Genomic DNA, 20788 nt, shown 5'->3' with positions numbered 1-20788 from the left:
CTTCTCATTGGAGCAACCTTCAACCTATTTAATTTTATACAGCAAATTTAACATCAATACAACTAGTTAGAGATTATACTGGAAGCTGCGTATTGACCAAATAAAATAAATAAATAAATAAATAAATAAATAAGCTTAAATGCTGGGGGATTTTTTTGTGTTTTTGTTTTTGTTTTTGTTTTTCTCTCTCTAATGCATTAATGTACTTTAGTAGATGTTAAATTTGCCTAGAAATTTTATTTACCTTGGTTTAAGCTGACAAGATAGTAATTCTAAGGGAGTAATTGACCTCTCAGGTAAAACATGCACACGATCTTCTACTGTGCTTCATATAGGCAAGGGATCTAAGTAGCAGCAAAGAACTTGTGAAGTACAGCTTCTGATTTTGTAATCTGTTTCATGTGAATCACTTCAATGGGCAGCGTCCTCACAAAGCCTACCTGCATTAATATTTGCCACATTGTCATGTATTTGAGCAATATCTCTTAGAAATGAAAATTAAGTTCAAGTAACAACCTTTCATGAATTTGTATAATATAATATTTTCTAGTAATTAGCATCTGAAGTAGTTCATCTATGTTATCACTAAATTCTGCACATAGTGAAAAATGGAAAACCATAATATCCTGGCCTGTAATTTCATCATAAATTTGTGCATGCTGTAGAGTCAATGACATTCAGAAACTGTATTAACCTTTGGGATAAAGTGGATTGTCAAAGCAGTAACAGCTAAGGCATATGTATCACCTCTATCTGGCAAGGTATGGAAAATGTACTCTCATTCTGAGCCCAAGCAATGTAGCAAAACATTTCAGTTATGCGTAACAGGATGTGCTTAGCCTGCAACATCCATCATATGCAGGTAAATCTTAACAATTTACACCTACATTCAAAACAAAATTAATGGATCTTTATAACAAGGTAGAAAGCTACCAAGTTCTGAAATAGCTTCAAATAGAAAAATGGTTCATCACCAGCTTGCTCAATAGGTTGACAGAATAAAGAAATACAGCAATAGATGTACTCTGAAAATTTTCAAGGCTACTTTTATTCTCTTTTGGTCTGCGTTAGGGAGCAGTATGATCTTACCAACAGCAGTGTCCTTTTAATATTTATTTTTTTTTAATTACATTTTTGTTGTTGTTGTTGTTGTTTTGTTTTTTGTTTGTCAGGGAATAGAGTACTTTTCATCAATACTGCAAAACAAAAATATTTTAATTAATGAAGAACCAAGATAGGAATCAGGAGGATTTAAGCAAATTAGTTGCTGACTACTTCTTTTGGCAGGTATACTCCACAGAATCTGCCATCAAAGAGATAGAAACACCCTGAAATATGAACATTCTAATTGGAGTTTAAATAAAATGGTGAAGGAAATAAGGAAAATCTGAGTCTTGTCCAGTCTGATACAGCACGAAGGTAAACTTTTCTCCTTTAGCAACCACACTGCCTGGAAGAATAACAGCTGTTACAAGATCTAGCTTTAAAGGGCCCTCTAAGAAAGGTGGGACTTTCAGGAAAAGAAACAGAATTGAAATGTATTACTGTGACCTTCCCAGGTGAGACAAAATAGTTAATGCCTAATTAAATCTAGATTGTTTTCTTCATTCAAGGATGGGGTAGCTGTTTCTTCCTCTGTGGGTAGTCAATGCTTATAGTACGCCATACACACTTCATCTTTTTGAAAAACAAACAAACAAACAAACAAAGAAAAAACAAACAAACAAACAAAAAACCTATTTTAAAAAGTAGCACTCACAACCTCTTCAGGTTTAAAATAACTGCAAGTTTGATGTCAAATCACTTGCTCAAGTATTTGTGCACCTACACTTCAAAGACAAGTGTCATTACAGCTTTTGCAGATATGTTTATCTATATGACTTTCATATCTAAAATTGCTGAGCAACCACAATAAAATATTTTCAAATCTTCTTAATTACAAATATTTAAGAGCTTTCTTAAAAATACATATACATATACATATACGTATATGTATACGTATACATATACATATGCATATACATATATATAATTTACCTTTATTTTTTAGAACAGAAGAATTCAAAAGCTTTTAAAATCTATTATTTCTTGAGATAAGTGAACAGTTCAGTCTTCCACAGAACTATAGCTTTTCTTAATTTTCCCTGTGTCATGATGTTTGGCTGATGGTAGTCATAAGAAAAAAAAAAAAAAAAAAAAAAAAAAAAAAGGTATAAATGAATAAAACTTTGTCATGTATAATAAAAATTATTATTATTATTATTATTACTTTTTTTCTAATAAGATACTCAATAACTTAGTAAATATTTCCATCTTTTTATTTATTTATTTATTTATTTTTAAAGGTCCCAGAAAATAATTTGGTGATCAAATTATTTAAATAAAGTCACAACATGCAGTAGGAAATCACTAGCATTGAACAACAAAAATTATGGAAAGGAACATCGATTAATTGACTGGAAGACAGTGATTAGTCATCTACCTCTAATGTATGAAGAAAGAAACTGCAAACTCATCAAATAACTAAAATACTGCAAAGCTGTTCCCATGTATTATTCAATGGCAAAAATAAATCTGTGCAATTGTTCTAAATTGCCTTGGATATTTTTATTAGGTTAGGCAATACTAACTTTTGCCATTTAGAAGTGTTCTTTAGCCTTGTAAAAAGATACATATTTGCACCAGGGATCGAATAATCTAGCACAAGTAGATAATAACAAAGAAATTAAGATAGTCTTTCCCCCCTCTACCACAAAGATTTTTCAAACCTTGAAACTTAAAGGAAATAGAAGCAGATAGAAGAAATGGTTCTCACCCTGTACTACATTATTGTCTCTTTCTGTTCTGTACTGCAATATCTCTGTAAAAAATCAATCCTAACAACTGTTAGGAACATAAATACATGATTTTCATTTGGAAAATAAACCAGAGTTGGACGGACAATCCCAAGATCAAACATTCCAACCAAATACCACCTCCATCCACCACTTCCAGTACTGTGAAGGCTGGTTGACACAACCACCTTGTCATTTTGTTTCAGATGAATTTTGGTTTAGCTTTCATATTCAACCCTGTTTGTGTTGAAGAACACTACTCATGGGAAAGTTTTTTTTTGAGGTCTGTTAAACAGAACTGGAATAATTTTCATCTTTCATTTAAATCTCACACAGTCCGTGGGATTTGAACTCGTTTTGCTTTATAACTTTCTATTCTATTACTTTAAATTTCCCCTTTAAATAGGCCCAGTTTACCCTTCTGCACCTAAAGTATTCTGAAATGATATAGTAACTTATCCACAGAACTGCAGCATTAATTCTTTAACTCCTATTGCACTGTGTGATGTTATGATGTGGAATATTGATGAAAACCATAAAGCATGACAATTCAGAACATTAATATCAATTAATGACAATCATGTTTGGTTTTGTATTAACTACAATAGAGTCTTAAGCGGAGTCCATTATTTAGTTTTTAACAAAAGCCTGTAATACAGCAGTTCACATTCTGAAAGTTTCATAGAGAGAAAAAATCAGCAACCTAATATTGAGTACTTTCAACAGATCATAAAAAGGAAGGTGTGATGTTAAATGTAAAAAGAAAATTTTGTGAAATAGACTTATAAATGACGAAAGTAATTAAATTTGCTTTATTTTAACTGGGGATAATACCAATATCCATAATACAACACATCACTTTCCCATGTATAATATGCAGAGATAGATAAATTTAAATATTTTTACTAAATTCCCATCTTTAACAATACTTTGTAACAGTATATTAACTAATTCAATTGGAATTTAAATAAAGCGATTGGCTTTACTAATTTAGTGTGCTGAGTTTTCACTTAATTGAAAGTTTTATTGAATTTAACTAGTATTAATCATTCTTATTCAGGAATACTGAGCAAAACCTGCCAAATCTTCTTGTAGAAACCTGTTATCTTTCTTGAATGTCACAAGCATCCTGGATTGCTTGTATATAAAATCATGTGATTTTTTAATATCTAACCACTAAATACAATTTACAAAATGAGTGTGAAGTATTTTCTTCCCTCAATTTCTGATTTTCTAAATATTTCTGAGGAGACTTCCCTCATCCAAATTCTTCACATTCTTACTCAGATCTGTTTAGCTGCACTATTTGAACTGTATATGGAGATATAGATTCCAATAGTTAAAAATCATATTGAAAATAAAAATCGAAACACACAATTCAAGATATATCAAAACACTGGACGGCTACGCTCTTGCTAGTAAAGGTTTGGCTGTAGGGCCAAACCCAGAGAGGGGTGGTGAGTAGAGTTAATTCCAGCTGAAGACCAGTCAAAAATTGTGTCCCCCAGGGGCTGGCATTGGGCTTCATCCTCTTTATATCTTTACTGATGATTTGGATGAGAAAATTGAATGCACTCTCAGTAAATTTTCATGCAACACCCTTGTCCATTGATGCATCCCAGAAATAATGTAATCGGAATGACCAGGGATGTGATCAACCCCTTCTAATCAAGTCTGATGAGGTCATAGTTTGAGAACTGTATTCAGTTTTGTGTCCCTTACTACAAGAAAGATGATAATGCACTTGAGACAGAAAATAAAACTGGTGAAAGGTCAAAATCTCTAAATCTTTGGAGCACAAGCCTTATGCGGAGCAGCTGAGGGAGCATAGTTTAGTGGTCAATATTGGTGGTAGGTGGATAGTTGGACTAGATGATCTTAGTGGTCCTTTCCAACCTTAATGATTCTAATGACTTTTTGTTTTGTTGTTTGTTTCTTTATTTGTTGTTTTCTGGAATGAAATTTCAGTGCAATTGACAGCATTTTACAAATCTCTTCTGTTCCAGGACCTGATTCCATCAAGGCTGGCTAATCATTTCCATTGGCTATGCTTTGTATAGTTTTACCTCCTTTTTTACTTGATTTTTTTTTTTTTTTTTTCTTCTCGACTTAGTTGCCTAGAAAGGAAACATCTAATCTCAGTCCAAATTACGCATATGGACTCTGCTAATGTGTGAGACTATTTTGTTCAATATTCTCTGCCAATGAGTACCAACGAAGTCTCATCAGTTTTGTAAATCAGAAAAGTTCTTACCTATCTGTCTTAGAATATAACTATATTAATTATATGTCAGTATTCATTGAGTTGGCTTATTTTACAAGGGCTAAAAAGTACCATCTGTAGAGAAATCATAAACCAAAATCTGTATCACTAGGGCTGATGAGATATTTTACGTAGATTTAGTAGGAAATTTTGAAATTGAAGTAATTATTTTACAGCTTGAGATATCATCTATTAGTTTTTTTAATATATTTATCAGGTAAATTATACTTCACTTTATGAAGCCATATTACTTGCAAATGGCAAGGAAACTCAAGGGCAAAAGTTAATGTCCCCTGAATGTTATATATGTAAGATAATTTGTAGGTAGTCAGCTATTCCTTTGGGTTGAGTGGGATTAGCATTTCCTTGTTTCAGTTCTCAAACAAAATCCAGTATAATTTTAACACCACTGAGTATAAAGAAAACTGCTATTACATTCACTGAAACCACAGTTGTAATATTTTAGCCTCAACATAATTTATTCCAGCATTATTCAAAGCATTTTATTTTTTTTTAAATGTATGTAAATAAGTAGCATACTTCGGTGTAGTTTGTTTTATCTTACCTGGACAACTTTTAAGTGCAGCAGTGTTTACTTCCTGACCTCTATATGCTGTTCCAGAAGTATATAGTGTCTTCTTGAACATCCCTATGCAAGTGTGTCAGACACTCTAAATGGCCTGGGTACAGAAAACCTTTCATTTCATCTTGTTGAAGAGAGTAATTCAAACTATTGGTGTCTGAACCAGAAATTGAACCGAGTTTTGTTGCAAAAGTTCATATAGTCAGTGGAAAAATTATTAACATTGGTTCCTTTAAAGGTTTCTCGAACCTTCGAAACACCTAAAAATTCCTCTGACTTAAACACTTCTTTTCATAAAATGCTCAGAGAGACAATGACTTTTAGGTTCCTACCTACTGGGATACAGCCAGTCTGAGTCCTTTGTTTGAGGAAAGATATTTAAAAAATACAGGACTGGTGCTGTTCCAGTCACCTAATGTTTATAGTTACCATTTTCTGTACCCTTTCTATCTCCACTCTGTCTTTGTTGAGATGTGGAGAGAACACACATAACCAATACAATGTATTTGCATTCACTAAGATTTTCTAATGAATATAATGCTCTTTCAAGTGAAATAACTTTTGAATTGTTCTTTATTCATAATCATGCAAAACAATTTACTATATGCTTTCACTTGTATGATGAGCTGATAGCTTTCAGAATATTGATACAGATTCCAAGGTTTCTTTCCTAGCTCATGTCTTCCTGTTCAGAGTTCACAAATGGGATATAGAATACTTTTCAGTAGATGCATCGTCTATCATTTATTATCATTGAAAATCAAGAATTTGATATCACCTGAAAACCTGGAGATTTTTCCGCACACTTCTAATCCAAGTCATTTGTGAAAATGTTGAATGAAGCAAGTCAAACCCTTTAAAGCATTGAATATATTATGTCCATTCAATCCCTCATCCAGATGCTCTTGAAAACATCCTCAAACACTAAAACATTTTGGAGGCTAGAGGAAGAGGGTAGATTTCCTTTTACAGATGTTATAATGTTTCTAGCAGACTAGATTTCTACAAGTTTACAAGATTTCAGTGATTTTGTCTTCCATTACTGATTCCACCAAATGGATACTCAAGACTTTGATTCTTAGGGTGAGTTACATCAGTGCCCTTTCAGTCCTCTGCAACTGCTGCAGTTTTGATGACAAAATACAGATTTTGGCCTCTGTTTTTATAACTTCATTTTTTAGTTCCTTCAGAACTCTGTGATCCACGTCAGGCAGTTCTGGTGATGCATTAACTCTATTTGATATAAAATTTTCTTAAAATTTCTTGCTTTTTACAAAATAAAAAAGTATCAGGTACAGAAATCACTCAACACCTCATTGTGTCTGATTTGGATGTATTTTTATTACCAGCTTGACACTCCTTGAAGTACATACAAGTTTTTTAATCTTATTAATTTTTCATTTACATTTGACTTACTATATATGGACACATTGTAGGGCACAAAGAAACATCCTTTAGGTTGTGCTTACCTTTCACAGAAACCTCCGTGCACAGTGCCATGTAAGGACTTGTGGACTGTGTCAATTTCAATCAGAATCATTTCTGCATCTCTTTGATCTCTCTCAACTTTAAACTTAGATGAATTTAAACATTCCTCTCATATATGTTACTTTTCAGTCTCAGCAGCCTTACTTCATTTTGATTAAGATGCAGCTTGTCCTTCCTGTGGAGGCTATTTTGTTGTAATATGTTCCTCTTTCCTAACATCATAAATCCATCTCTCTGGCACTATCACATTCAGGAATGGAGACATTTCTTTCCTGTCTGCCTTCTGGCCCGAAATGCAGGACAAGAAACATTTTCACAGAATGCTATGGTGGAAGTCTATACCCCTCCATATCATTAATGCTAACATAGAATATGGCTACTAGCTGTTTATGAACATCTTGAGAAGTTCTCTGCATTTGCACTCAGCAGGCAAGTTACCATCCAGTCTTCTCAGACAGAATCAAAGAATCACAGAATTATCAAAGTTGGAAAAGACCTAGAAGATCATCCAGTCCAACCATCACCAATACTTCCCAGTTAAATCATATCCCCCAACACAACATCCAAGCGTTTCTTGAACACTCCCATGGTCGGTGACTCCACCACCTCCCTGGGCAGTACATTCCAATGCCTGACTACCCTTTCCGAGAAGTAATACTTCCTAATGTCCAGCCTGAATCTCCCCTGCCACAGCTTGGAACCATTCCCTCTAGTTCTATCACTGTCTACATGAGAGAAAAGACCAATCCCTAGCTCACTACAACCTCTCTTCAGGAAGTTATAGAGAACAATGAGATCTCCCCGGAGCCTCCTCTTCTCCAGGCTGAACAATCCTAGCTCCCTCAGCCGCTCCTCATAAGGAGCTCCAGACCACACACCAGCTTCATCGCCCTCCTCTGAACGTGTTCCAGGGCCTCAATGTCTTTCTTGCAGTGAGAGGCCCAAACTGAACACAGTACTCGAGGTGCGGCCTCACCAGTGCCAAGTACAGGGGGACAATTACCTCCCTGTTCAATATCATCATAACATCATAAACCTTTCTGTCTATTTCTAAGTAAAATCTCCCACTACTTGAAGTACTCTTCTGATGTGAGAACACCCTCTGTGTGATAAAAAGCACAGATCAGTGGGAATAACGGAAGAAAAAAGAAAATCCCCAAGTTTATCTTTTTGATCAGTGATGTTTTCATGCAAAATGGCAGATAATCCATCTTTAAGAATAATGCATGCACTGACCTTGCAAAGCACATCCTGAGTATATTAATCTAAGCAAATCCTCTCAAGTTTAAAGAGGTCTAAGCCCCATATCTCTTTCTGAGTTTAGATTGCAGTTGCAAGGCTTTATTCAAACGGTGAAGATGATGATGATGATTAGTGGTTTGTTTAGTTTTTGTTGTTGTTGCTGTTTTGTTGTTGTTGTTGTTGTTGTTGTTGTTGTTGTTTTGTTTTGTTTGTGTATTTTTTTGCTTAGGTAGTTGTCCACATCATGTGAAACAGAGGGAAGGAAGAATATAGGCAAGAAAAATAATGGGTCAAGGTAAAAATTGCTTAATACACAAAAAAGAAGTAGAAGAATAGAGAAAGAGAAAAAAAGAAGTGACACAAAGATAATCACTCACTGCCTCCTACAGGCTTACTAATATCCAACTAGCACTTGATCAGAAGATGACCAATCACCTTTAATCCCCTGCTATCTATTTTGTTGCTGAACACAATATTGTGTGGAACAGAATATCTCTTTCAGTAGTTCAAGTCATCTGCCTGTTTTTGTCCCTTCCCAGCCTCTTATGCATTCCAATGTATTCACTCAAAAGGGCTGACAATAGCAGGACTAGGGGAAATGGTTTTAAGTTAAAAGAGGGAAGATTTAGGTTGGACGTTAGGGGGAAATCCTTCACTAGGAGAGTGGTTAGGCCCTGGAACAGGCTGCCCAGGGAGGTTGTGGATGCCCCGTCCTTGGAGGTGTTCAAGACCAGGTTGGACAGGGCCCTGGGCAACCTGATCTAGCTAAGGTGTATGTTTGGTGGCCCTGCCAGGCAGGGGGGTTGGAACTACATGATCCTTGAGGTCCCTTCCAACCCTTGTCATTCTGTGATTCTGTGAGGCTCAAAGCAAAGCACAGAAGAGGCCTTGGTGCCATGCAGATTTTCAGCTGTAACCCATCACTGGGTTATTTGGCTACAGATCTAAGACACATTGCCATGTAAGCTGCTATGAAGAAAATTAACTTTATCCCAGCCAGACCCAGCACATAACAATAAATAAGGAAGTATGCACATATGCTCAGAAGCATATACATATAAAAATGTGTAGATTATAGATTACTGAACAGATATTCAGGTTTAGTAATCCATACAGATTTGTTTGGACTGGGTTCAAAATTTTCTGTAAGTATTATATGAACAGTATGTTATGTTTATTAGAATGCTCATTAGAACTGAAAGTTCACAATAACATATTAGTAGAAGAGTACCCCAGAGTCTTGAATTACTTTTCCTTTTGTCCCCATGGTCATGAAAGTTACATTCATCAAGTCTGGAATATATACGATGTTGTAAAGGGTGTAACTATATTGAATGGTTCAAGGTTCTTGTACTAAAATCTATTCACACTACATTTTTATATCAATATAAATTGTTCATATATTTCAAAATGAGAACCATTTGCTGGTAATTCTTTAGCAAAATGAAAGCTAAATTCATCAGCCATGTTCCTGTCTCTTTGAATAGTCCTTTGAGTTCTACTCAGATACAGCAATTGCTTCTTTGTATGAGATTTCTCTCCCATTGTACTCCTCTCTTAAATGAAAGTTACAACAATGTCTATGACCTGCCTTTTAAGGTGTTTAATATATAAGGAGCACTGGCTAAGTCTCATTGCTTTGTCTGGACCATTTACAGATGCTAATGAGTTCTCCTCTAGCACAAATGTGATTAGAAATGCAGTAGGTAAAGGAGATTGATCTTTGCAATAGTTAATGAAACTGCACTGAAGTGGGGGGGGGGGGGGGGGGGGGGGGAAGAGTACTGCAGATCCAGGTTTTGCTGCCCAGAGTGTTTCTCACCCTTGACAAACCACCTCAATTACTACGTGTATGACTGATGTAGTATCATGAACCACCTTTATCTGAGCATAAAGGTTATGAAGATCAGAATACAATGAGATTTTGGGTTGTTTCCACAGCTCTTCAACATGCTCTTATTGCTAACTATAGTGTGGCAATCAACCTTTTATGAATATTACCACTGCAATTATACTTCCAGAATTCTTTGCTTGTAGTTTTACTGTTAAAGAGCTATATTTAGTCAAGCTTTGCTAATAACACAACTAAAAGCAGTATTAAGAATCAAACTACAATGAATGGGGAAAAGAAAGAAAGAAAAAAAAAACAACACAAAAAAACAAAAAAAAAGAAATTTATATTATGTTTGTATAACTATAAGCAATAACTATCCCTGTCTAATAATGCAAATGCTTCAGAGGTAGACAAACAAACAAGAAAAAATAATGTATTAGAGGGGCGAAAAAAAAATTAATAAAAATAATAGTGTAATAATGTCTCACAACAACTTATCTGGCAATCAATAGAGTGAATAGACCTTACCCTGTTTTAACAACTAATGAAACATTGCTGCCCAGAGACAAAGAAATTTCAAATGCCATCACAGATTGCAAAGAAGTAAAGGTTTCTGCATTTGTAAGGTTGCTCCTTCAAATACAGAGGTGGTTTTAAGGCAATAATTCATTCACAAGGTTCAATGGGCTCCATAACTCATGAAAATTTAGAAATGTCAGGTACTCCTGAGATGAATTGGTGCCTTACAGCAACCTCTAATTATGTTATAGGTAACCTAACTGAAAGAAAACCACAATTAAAAGGGGAAAAATAAATAAAAATAAAAAAAATAGTGATTAGCTTGGATTGCTTTCTTCATAATACTGATTCTTGTACAAATTTCATATACACCCACATCAAATAGTAAAATAAAATGTTTCTTTTAACTAGTATAAAACTGCTCCATTGTATGTATTTATTTTTTTTTTTTTATTTTTAAGTTTTAATTTCAATACACTTCTTCTGTCTACTATAGCTCATATTTCCTACAGTACTTCACTTATGGGGTTAATTTTCATGAATATTTTGTGACTGGAAACAATGAGAAACTCTGATGTGAGGATTAATAATATTTTCTTTCCTTATATATATATATATGTATATATATATATATATATTAATAAGACTGGCATAAAGTAGCCTTTGTGCTAATGAGTATCAGATCTCACAAGCTGACCTTTGTATTTTATTGAAAGCTTTCCATGCTGAGACTGTCAGATCCTTCTGAGACTCTATAGCACAGAGAACATATGGACTGCAGACAATTACATGCAGAATGAGTTTGGTTTTCAGAAGAGATTATGAAATTCAGTTAAAAAAAAAAAAAAAGCAAAAACAAAAATAGATTACAGAGCAAATAATTTGTATATTTCCTTTTAACTCTCTGTCACCAGAGTTTATAGGTACAAAACCTGATGTTGTCTACTTACATACCTCTGAAGCATTAGGAGGGCTTGTCTGTGACTGTACCATCCAAATTTGTCACTGACTGATTATTAGGTTTTGATTGAAAGTCTTTTGAAGGAGCTTATGTATCCTCTGACACCCAAGAGGATATCTGGAAATCAGATGAAAGCCTGTTTCATCCATCTGGAGGTGTTGTTCCTATTTGCTGACCCTCATCCAGCAACACTACCTTTCCTGGCAGTTTATTCCCAAGAACTACATTTCTATAACAAGTAATTATATTTATGCTGCAGTGTAGAATAGAATAGAGGCTGCCATAAAATAGATTTTTTTGTTTGTTTGTTTTTTTAAATGCAAAAGAATTTTTATATTCCTAAATCAGGAGGATTATTTCACATCATATCTAAAACACAAGACAAACAATACAGAAAAATTTCATGTGTGTTGTGAAAATTTTATAAAATATTTTCCAGAATTTATTATTTTTTTCTTAAAGTCTACTCATAAACATTCCTCATCCAGTTGGTTACTTGGTCCCATTAGTTTGATCTTCACAATTTATTTATTTTTTAACTATTACTACATTGATTAGATACTTTTTTATGCACCTAGTTTTCAAAACAAATGAAAATCCTCTTTAAAATTACTGCTGTTAGAAGAATTTAGGCTAATCAAGAAAGAAACTTTGTAATTAGGAGATTCTGACTTTTCTACTGAAAATCTGTTTATAATGCAACTTTCTTTCTATTTTAATGATATTTAAGAAGTGTTAGGAATGCTTCAAGGTTTTCTTATGTTCCAAAGGATAGGAACAATGTTATTAAGATCAAAATAACTTTTGATTTCTGAGCATATTTTGCAATAATGTCACAAATTACTATAGTATATTTATATTTCAGTGTGATGATGTGCTTCCCACATTTATAAGATTTTTATTTTTTTTTTAATTTTTATTTTTTAATGATTAGCTAAACATCATCAGTGAAAAGTTTTCTAATGCAAAAGTGCCAGTGCTTCCATGTTTACTGATTCTGAGGAAAGTACAGAGAGGCAAATTAACATTCATCAGCTTAATAGAGAGGTACTCACAGTACTGGGGGCAGCCAACCAGTAGTGTCTATGCCAAGTTCTCCTTACCAGTGTTGGCTCGCCAGTGGATATCTATCCTGGGATTACCCCCAGCAGATACCAGTGGCGGACAGTCAGCAAAATGACCACTAATCCCCATTAGTATTACAGCCATATATATTAAATAACAGAACATAATAAAGTATAACACATCAGAATAAGCAAGATCATTCACAGAAAGCAATTTCTCTCAAAAAAAAGTTTCTTCTAGCTATACTTAGATTTAGAGGCAGTTTACTTGCATTCCCAAGTTAGAACAAGCACTTTCTCACTGGCTAGTCACCTACTCAGGTCACGATCTGTATTTTTTCACACAAGTTTATATCTATTTTTCCAGAAATAAAACTTAGAACAGCTTTTGTGATATTAGATAAAAACATTAGTCAGAGTGACTACTCTAAATTATCTAGAAACAGTATTTTTATTCATACCCATATATTCAATTCAAAAGTTTACCAAACACAACACAGAAACAAAACAAATTGTGATTGCTCACCTAAAGCTATGTATAGAGGAAAGTATTAATTTGTTTCACTTAAATTTATGTTTTCAATTTAGCATCTTTGCAGCTGTTGAGGGTCCTGGTGATCAGTGGGCATCTCTGCTCTGATGTTCTTTGCAGTGTTGTTGTAGCTTAAGTAGGCCTTCCTCCTGACTTTAATACCTCAGATCTTATGGTGGGATTAACTTAAATCTCACATTTTACAGATGGAATTGTATTGTGACAGCACTGTGAAGGATCAGGCTCTCAGCTTTATGTGAAATCAGTGAAGCTTTCCATAGGTTATAACAGTTTGCACACAGGCTGCTGGTTTAAAAGTGGGGCCTAAATGTTATCCTAGCTCAAACCAGTGGGGCTTTGTGCTGGTTCATTAGCTCACAACGTTCTCCCAGTTTGAGGACTGAGGCTTAAATTGGAATTTATTTACTAGCTAAATTGCTGCTAGAGCTATTACTATTGCTTTGTGTTTGTTGTTTTTGTTTGTTTGTTTTCTGTACTAGTTGAGTGGACTTAAGGGGGAATGGAGGAAAAAAAAAACCACAAAAACAACACTGGGAATCAAAATAAAATAATGTGATAACAAAGAAGAATCAGAGATAAGAAAAGAAACTCTTTTCTTCTCTTGAAACAATCCCACCCATATATACATCCCTACCTTCTTTATCTCTCTTCTTAATTCAAGAGCTTCAGCATCTCACATTTACATAGCATATGAGCATCAAGCATATTCAAATCACTTATAGTGGTTTCCATCAAAGAGTTCCTGTGCATTCAGTCATGTATCATCAAACATGCTGTCAACATGAGTGACGCTCAACTCCTGTGCTGACTCATGCTAAATGAGCACTGTACTGACTCCATACTAAATCAAATGTGAATGCTCACAAACACATATTGGGTAAGTCAAGGGACGGAGCTGCCAAAGAAAAATACTTCCATCCTGACACTGAAAAGAAAGGAAATTGAGTGGATATGATAATTTGGTATCAACAACAGTGTTCAGAATTCTGACATAAACAGAAGTAGGAGCTGTAACAGTGTAAGAAAGCACACTATCCTACCTACGTTTATTATTTTTCTAGGAATGAAAAAAAAATACAAAAAAGTGGTATGAATGGAGAAGCATGTTTCAAGCATACCATACAGAAAAGAAGGCAACAACAGTGTGTTCTACTGGGACATGAGCACTATAGAACAATTGAATATAATAAAGAAGAAACATTAGCTCACCTCTTCTAATGACCACTAACAGCTCAAAGGCAGAATAATCTCTGTTCACAGAAATACTGTTGTCTTAGCTGCTAACTCTTTGATGAGGGTGAGGAAGATTGAATCCTGACTCCATTCCTTCTAGTCAATCAGGTGCATTGTTTGCAGCTGAGTTCCCTGGGTTAGCCATGCTTTGTCACCTGGTGTTCAACCATTGGTTCAGGCCATGACTTGGGAATTCCTCTACACATATCTAGCAGGAGAGCTAATCTGAAATATACAGGATTTCCTTGCTTTTCTGTTTTATTTATGATGGTTACTGAATTAAAAAGAAAAGAAAAAACAGAAAACAAAACAAACAAACAAAAAACAAAACAACAAAAAAAAAACCACTATAAATTCCCACCAGGTTGCTGCAGACCTTGGGCTTGTCTGAGGAACACACTGCAGCTACAGAGATACAGCGTCAAATATGGACAGGCTTGCTTGTCTTCTCATCACACAACTTGCATTTTGAGGGCAAGGGATTATGCTTTGAGAAGTGTTTTTTACTCCATTTCCTCCTCAGGCCATAGATAACCTAATGGACAAAGTTCTTACCAGAAAAAGAAGAGAAAGGCATTTTGGGATTTAATGCTCCCAAGATAAGAAGGGTATTGAAGTTTGGCCTTTACATTGTTTACAAAAGTTTCAGCCCCTGGTTGACTGTAAGAAATACAAGTTGGATCACTCCAAATTTCTCACAAAGTTTTCATGCTTCAGATTTCTTGATTCCCAGATCAAGACTATACATAGTTTATAAAAATACAATGAATCCAAAAGAAAACACATTTTAACCTGAGGCGACAACATTATTATTTTGATATTTTTATTTTATTATATTATCAATGTCTATAATTGAATAGTTCAAAAATAAATTTATTTAATGCAATAATGCTTTTTTAATTAATTAAAACAACAAACAAACAAACAAAAAACAGCATTCACATAAAGCACAAAGACTTAGAAGAAGGGTACTAAAAGACATACACAATTAATTATTTTTTCATTCCCTTGTCTATTGAGTTCTAGTTGCAGCTATTTTATTTTTATCTATTTATTTATTTTTAAATTTAGGCCTGAATTCCCTCTTGTGCTCAGGATTTGTTCTGGCGTTCTGACTTTCTAAATAGATTACTGTAACCTACAGTAGGTTCTAATCAATACCAAACAGCGACACTCCCCAAAGAATTGTTTATCAGGTGAGGTAACAGAATAACAATACTTTCTAAGCATACCTTTCCTTAACACTAGAGAATAAAATAAATAAAATAAAATATGAATGGAAAGTAACTTCTTTTATTCTTGTCCTTTCTATTATGATATCTTTGTGGCTTAACCATCCTAAAAGTAGAAAAAAAACTCTTTTCATCTCTTTTACACTGTCACAATAGTGCCTGGCAGATAATTCAAGAATCTATCCTGTATTAAGGTACTGTATTTATGATTTTGTAAAGCTAGTTAATAAGCTAGCAATCTTTCCCCTGTAAGTCACAAATAGGGGCCAAGATAATTAAGTGTTCTGAGGCAATAAACCAAGGGTGGTGAGCTCTTGTGAACTGAGTAAGATGAGTGAAATTAGGAGTGCTGGCAAATCTGCTAACATCACTCCCTTATATCTACCCACTCAGCTCTAGAATAACTGAAGGCCCATTTACAAATAAGAGCAGTGACTGCAATCATGCCCATTTTTAAGAACTTAGCTTTAACACATGCATTTATATAAAAATGAATTTCTGGATATTCATGTTAGATTCTTCAGTTTTGAAATATGGCTGTGTGTGGTGTTTGAAATGCTGGACAAAGGTATCACATTCTGGTAACTTTTTTTTTTTTATTATTATTATTACTTTGATTATTTTGTTGTATCCATACATGACTTTTACAACTGTCACAACACTTTCCTAGATGGTTACTTATGATGTTTCCTCTTGAAGAGAAAGATGAAATTCTAATTGTTAGATTTTTTTTTTCCCTTAAGGACTTTTAAATATATTATTTATATATCAGTTATATGTTAAACGATCTTCGAATTAAAAACAAAACAGCAATTATTAGTTACCTTAGTTAATATTTTTGTAGTTATTTCTTACAGCAGCAATAGTATATATGTACAGGAACCAATTAACCAGATACTTAAAATACTTATCAGGTGAAGATATTTTGCAGCAGACAACAGAAGTTAACATATATACCTGAAATATGTCTCTTGATTGCTTCACAGCTGAGAAATAAGTGAGCACATGGAAGTGATCAGGAATAAGGGATCCTGATGGGGTTTGAATAAAGTAATTTAGCTACATGACTACACTCTTCTGTCAAGTGACATAGTCATTTGATTAAGCTACATGACAAAAATGTATTGTTTGATATATAGCAGAGCTATAAATACATTGCTTCTTAAAGTAGGGTAATATGACTCATATATATATGTTTTATTTATTTACTGCAACTCTCCTTTTTCGGGATGAGAAACCAAACTTATTTCTTGCCCAGATAATTCTATGTACATTATAAATCCCCTTGTAATAACAATGCCAATGAAAATCAAGGATTATTCTTTTCTTTGTAAATTCTAATAGAAAATAAGAACATTTATTCTAGTGTTAAAGCAACCAAGGATGACCGAGAGCAACTTCACTGAATTCAGAGATTCTGATTTCTCATTCACTGAGTCTTACTTGATGTGTCACATTCAGATTATTATTATGGCCTTTGTCTAAAACATTGTTTAATTTTGCCTAAAATGTGCCCCTGTGATTTCCTAATTTTATGGTCTGTCTTTTTGCTTTTAATGTTTCATCTTGACATCCATCTCTGTCTTCCAGTAATGTGCTGTGACTTGTCTAGTGTCACACTATTTTACTTCTCCAGAAAGTCATTAATGAAGTGATATTATTAAGAACGATGGGGGTAAAAACAAAATGAAACAAAACATAAAAGAAACATAAACAAAGATAAACAGAAACAACAAAACACAACAGTATGCCTCAGAATACTAACATATCCTTCTCAACTAATAGTGCTTCCTATGTTACTAGCATGTGGTTTTATGTGAAAAAGAAAAAAAGAAAAAAGAGATCAGTTAGCCAATGCTAAAAATATACCCTCTGTTCCTTTTTTTGGACAGAAGTGTGTATTTTATATATACCTTTACTTACACAACATAACAAAATTTTCATAGCATATTATACTGCTTAGATAAGTGTCCTGCTCAAAATGCTCAGGGGAATGAAGGAGAGGGGAAGCTGACAAAATGTGACAAGTATATCTTGGCAAGAGCGGATATAGGTTGGCCAACATAGATGACAGTCATCATGTCCACATACACTTGAACATAAACACTGTATGTTAAGTAAATATTCATATAATGCAAATCATTCATCAAAATGTAAAAACTTACTCTTGTATAATAATAGTCCAGCAATGTTACCAATGAAGCTTTGTCTATTCTGTTTTTAAAACTTTATGGTAATAAAAGCAAGTGAGAATCTGCTAAAAAAAATGCTTTTGCTTTCTGTCAGCCACCAAAGTAAATCAGCATTCTATAAACAACAAGAATTTTCTTTAAAGCTCTTTTTTTTCTTTTTTTTCTTTTTCTTTCTTTTTCTTTCTTTTTCTTTCTTTTTCTTTCTTTTTATTTCTTTTTAATTTTTTCCCCATGTGCATTTTTTCTAGTAAGTGATGACTGACATAATGGGGACAGTTTGGCTAAATGTACTGTACTTGAGTGAATTAGTAAAACATTATATTTGCAGACTGATCCAGTAGGCAAGAAGATGATCAGTAGAAGCTTCTTAAATGTTCCTTACTGTGAAATTCAAGTAGTAATACTAGTAATGTACATTCAGCATGACTTAATTAACTTTTTTTTATTGAATTAAGCTATTCTTGTTCAAGCCAAATTATAGTATGGACATGGAGGATGTATGTTGGTCATTAGTCAAGTATCAATATTTCCTGAGTTAATACTTTCCTTAAATGTGTATATTAGACTGTTTGAGAAAGGAGTAAGAGGAGGGAAACAGAAATTGGACTCTGTAACAATTTTTTCCATCGTCATTATAATGAAACTTACATACAACCTACTGGTTTTTGTGTTTTGTTTTTTTTTTTTAAAGCCATTTTCAGTTGCTATTAATTTTTACTTTCCCATGGCATTGCCACTTAAACAATTCCCTTTATTTCACCTAAGGATGAATTGAATTTACCTCTGAATGTTTCAGTTACAGAATAGAGTTACTACTACTTTAGGAGTGTTTAATGATAAAGAAGAAATGTCGCTGAATTGCAAAGCGTGGCTGTTATTTAACCATGAAAGTGCAGTTATCCAGCCCACTGTTTAGAAATACCTGGGAACATTTGGATAGTTTAGTCAATCTTTTCCAATGATAAACATGGATGAGTGATTCTACTCATGTAGAATAACTAATCATTTAAACATTCATTTTCAGAGCTATGTGAAAACACATCTTATCCTTATTTTGACATTATTTTACCAAAAAATATTAGATAAAATATATTTTTACCTAAACTAGGGAGATGGTACTAAATTACATTCAGGAAAATGCTTCTACCCATCTTATTTTTGTGCTTCAATAACACTTAAAGAGTTAACACTCTATTAGATAATATTTGAGGACTATTGTTCACTGTCTGTCTACTTAGAACAAGACATTAATTGAACAACATCTAATTTTGTAGTTCTATCTCTAGATTTAAAGATGTGCATTGTGTACATAATAAAGTTAGTACAAACCAAACAAAACCAACCAGACAAATAGAAAAGTAAAACAACTTTCTTTCCAAGCATTCTTAAAAATACTGGTCCTGTAGAGGAGTATGATATCTTCTGGCCAGAAAGTGAAAAGTACTTTTAACCTTCTCTCCAGTCTATCTGAAAAGTTATCTAAAGTTTCTCTTTACCTGGAAATATAGAACTTGATGTATGTACAGTATGATGTATTCCACTATGCAATACAGTGTTGAATTAAGTCTGTTAACAGATCTGTTATTTGTTAGTAACTTTTATAGTTCATAACATTTCTGGATATTTTTAAAGTTTTAAAATAGCCCATCCCATTTCTTTGGAAACACTCAGGTATTTCTGAAACAGAGTAACAGTTATTGATTACAACCCCCCCCTCCCCCCCCCCCCTCCCTCCCCCCAAATAGTTTTGTTTCAGTATCAGATGATCAGATGTCACTGTACCCAGACAATTCTAGATAACCAGCTATAACTTTTAGAACTTTGGAGATCATTATTATACTGAAACACATATAACCCAGTTCATGAACTTCTTATACCATAACACAAATCTCACAGATGTAGAAACAAACAAACAAAAACCCACCACCAAAACAAAAATATAAATAAAATCAGAATTAAAATAACTATAAACAAACATTTCATAAACATTTTGATAGTGCAAAAACATCAGTGAGGTTTTCATCAAACTGAAAAAGCGTCTTAATTTTACAGACTCAGGAAGAAAAGACTTTGGTGATTAATGTCTAGAATGGAAGTAAAGTCAGTGCATCTGTGTCTCAGGTCAGGATTATTCTTAATAATCACAATTAATTTCTGAAGAGCAGCTTGTCTACAGCAACAACAGCTGTTCCTTTAACTAACTATCTACATTTTGGCAAGCAAGGGAAAACAGAATTGATTAATTTTTGAATTACATTTCATTTGAGTTACAGCACAAAAACTAAGAGCTAAAGTCAGTCCCAATCAGCAGCATTTTTGTTATTTTTCTCTTCAGAAAGATCTTCTGCTTTAAATTTATGTCTTTTTTCTTTTTTTCTTTTTTTCTTCTCATTGATGGCCTTTCAATCTGTGAATAACAACTTGGGCCAAATAATCCTCCCAATGTCTCAGAAGTTTTTTCCTTATTTTCAATGGGAACACATTCAAACTATTAAAGGCAAATGTGGCAGGTGGCTTTTCGTTCTTTTTAACTTGAAGTAAGAGTAGTTTCTTCATCTTTGGCCAGATCTTGCAGAACAAGTTCAGTATTTAATTAGAAAATAAAATTTCATTTGAGCTGTAACTGGGATGTTGAAAACAAATTTAGTTGCCTGCAGATTACACAGGTCTCTCTGGATCAATCTCTATAAGCTCTCTTCATAGCTTTTAGGTAGTGATGGGAATTTTCAGGTATAATGCACCTCATTAGAAGTGAACAAACATTTATTTATTTGAAATATGTTATAGCAT

The sequence above is a fragment of the Coturnix japonica genome, chromosome 1, assembly GCF_054131305.1.
Source record: "Coturnix japonica strain WE chromosome 1, WE-NBRP24, whole genome shotgun sequence".
NCBI lineage: Eukaryota > Metazoa > Chordata > Aves > Galliformes > Phasianidae > Coturnix > Coturnix japonica.
Note: the sequence above shows the minus strand (reverse complement) of the source record.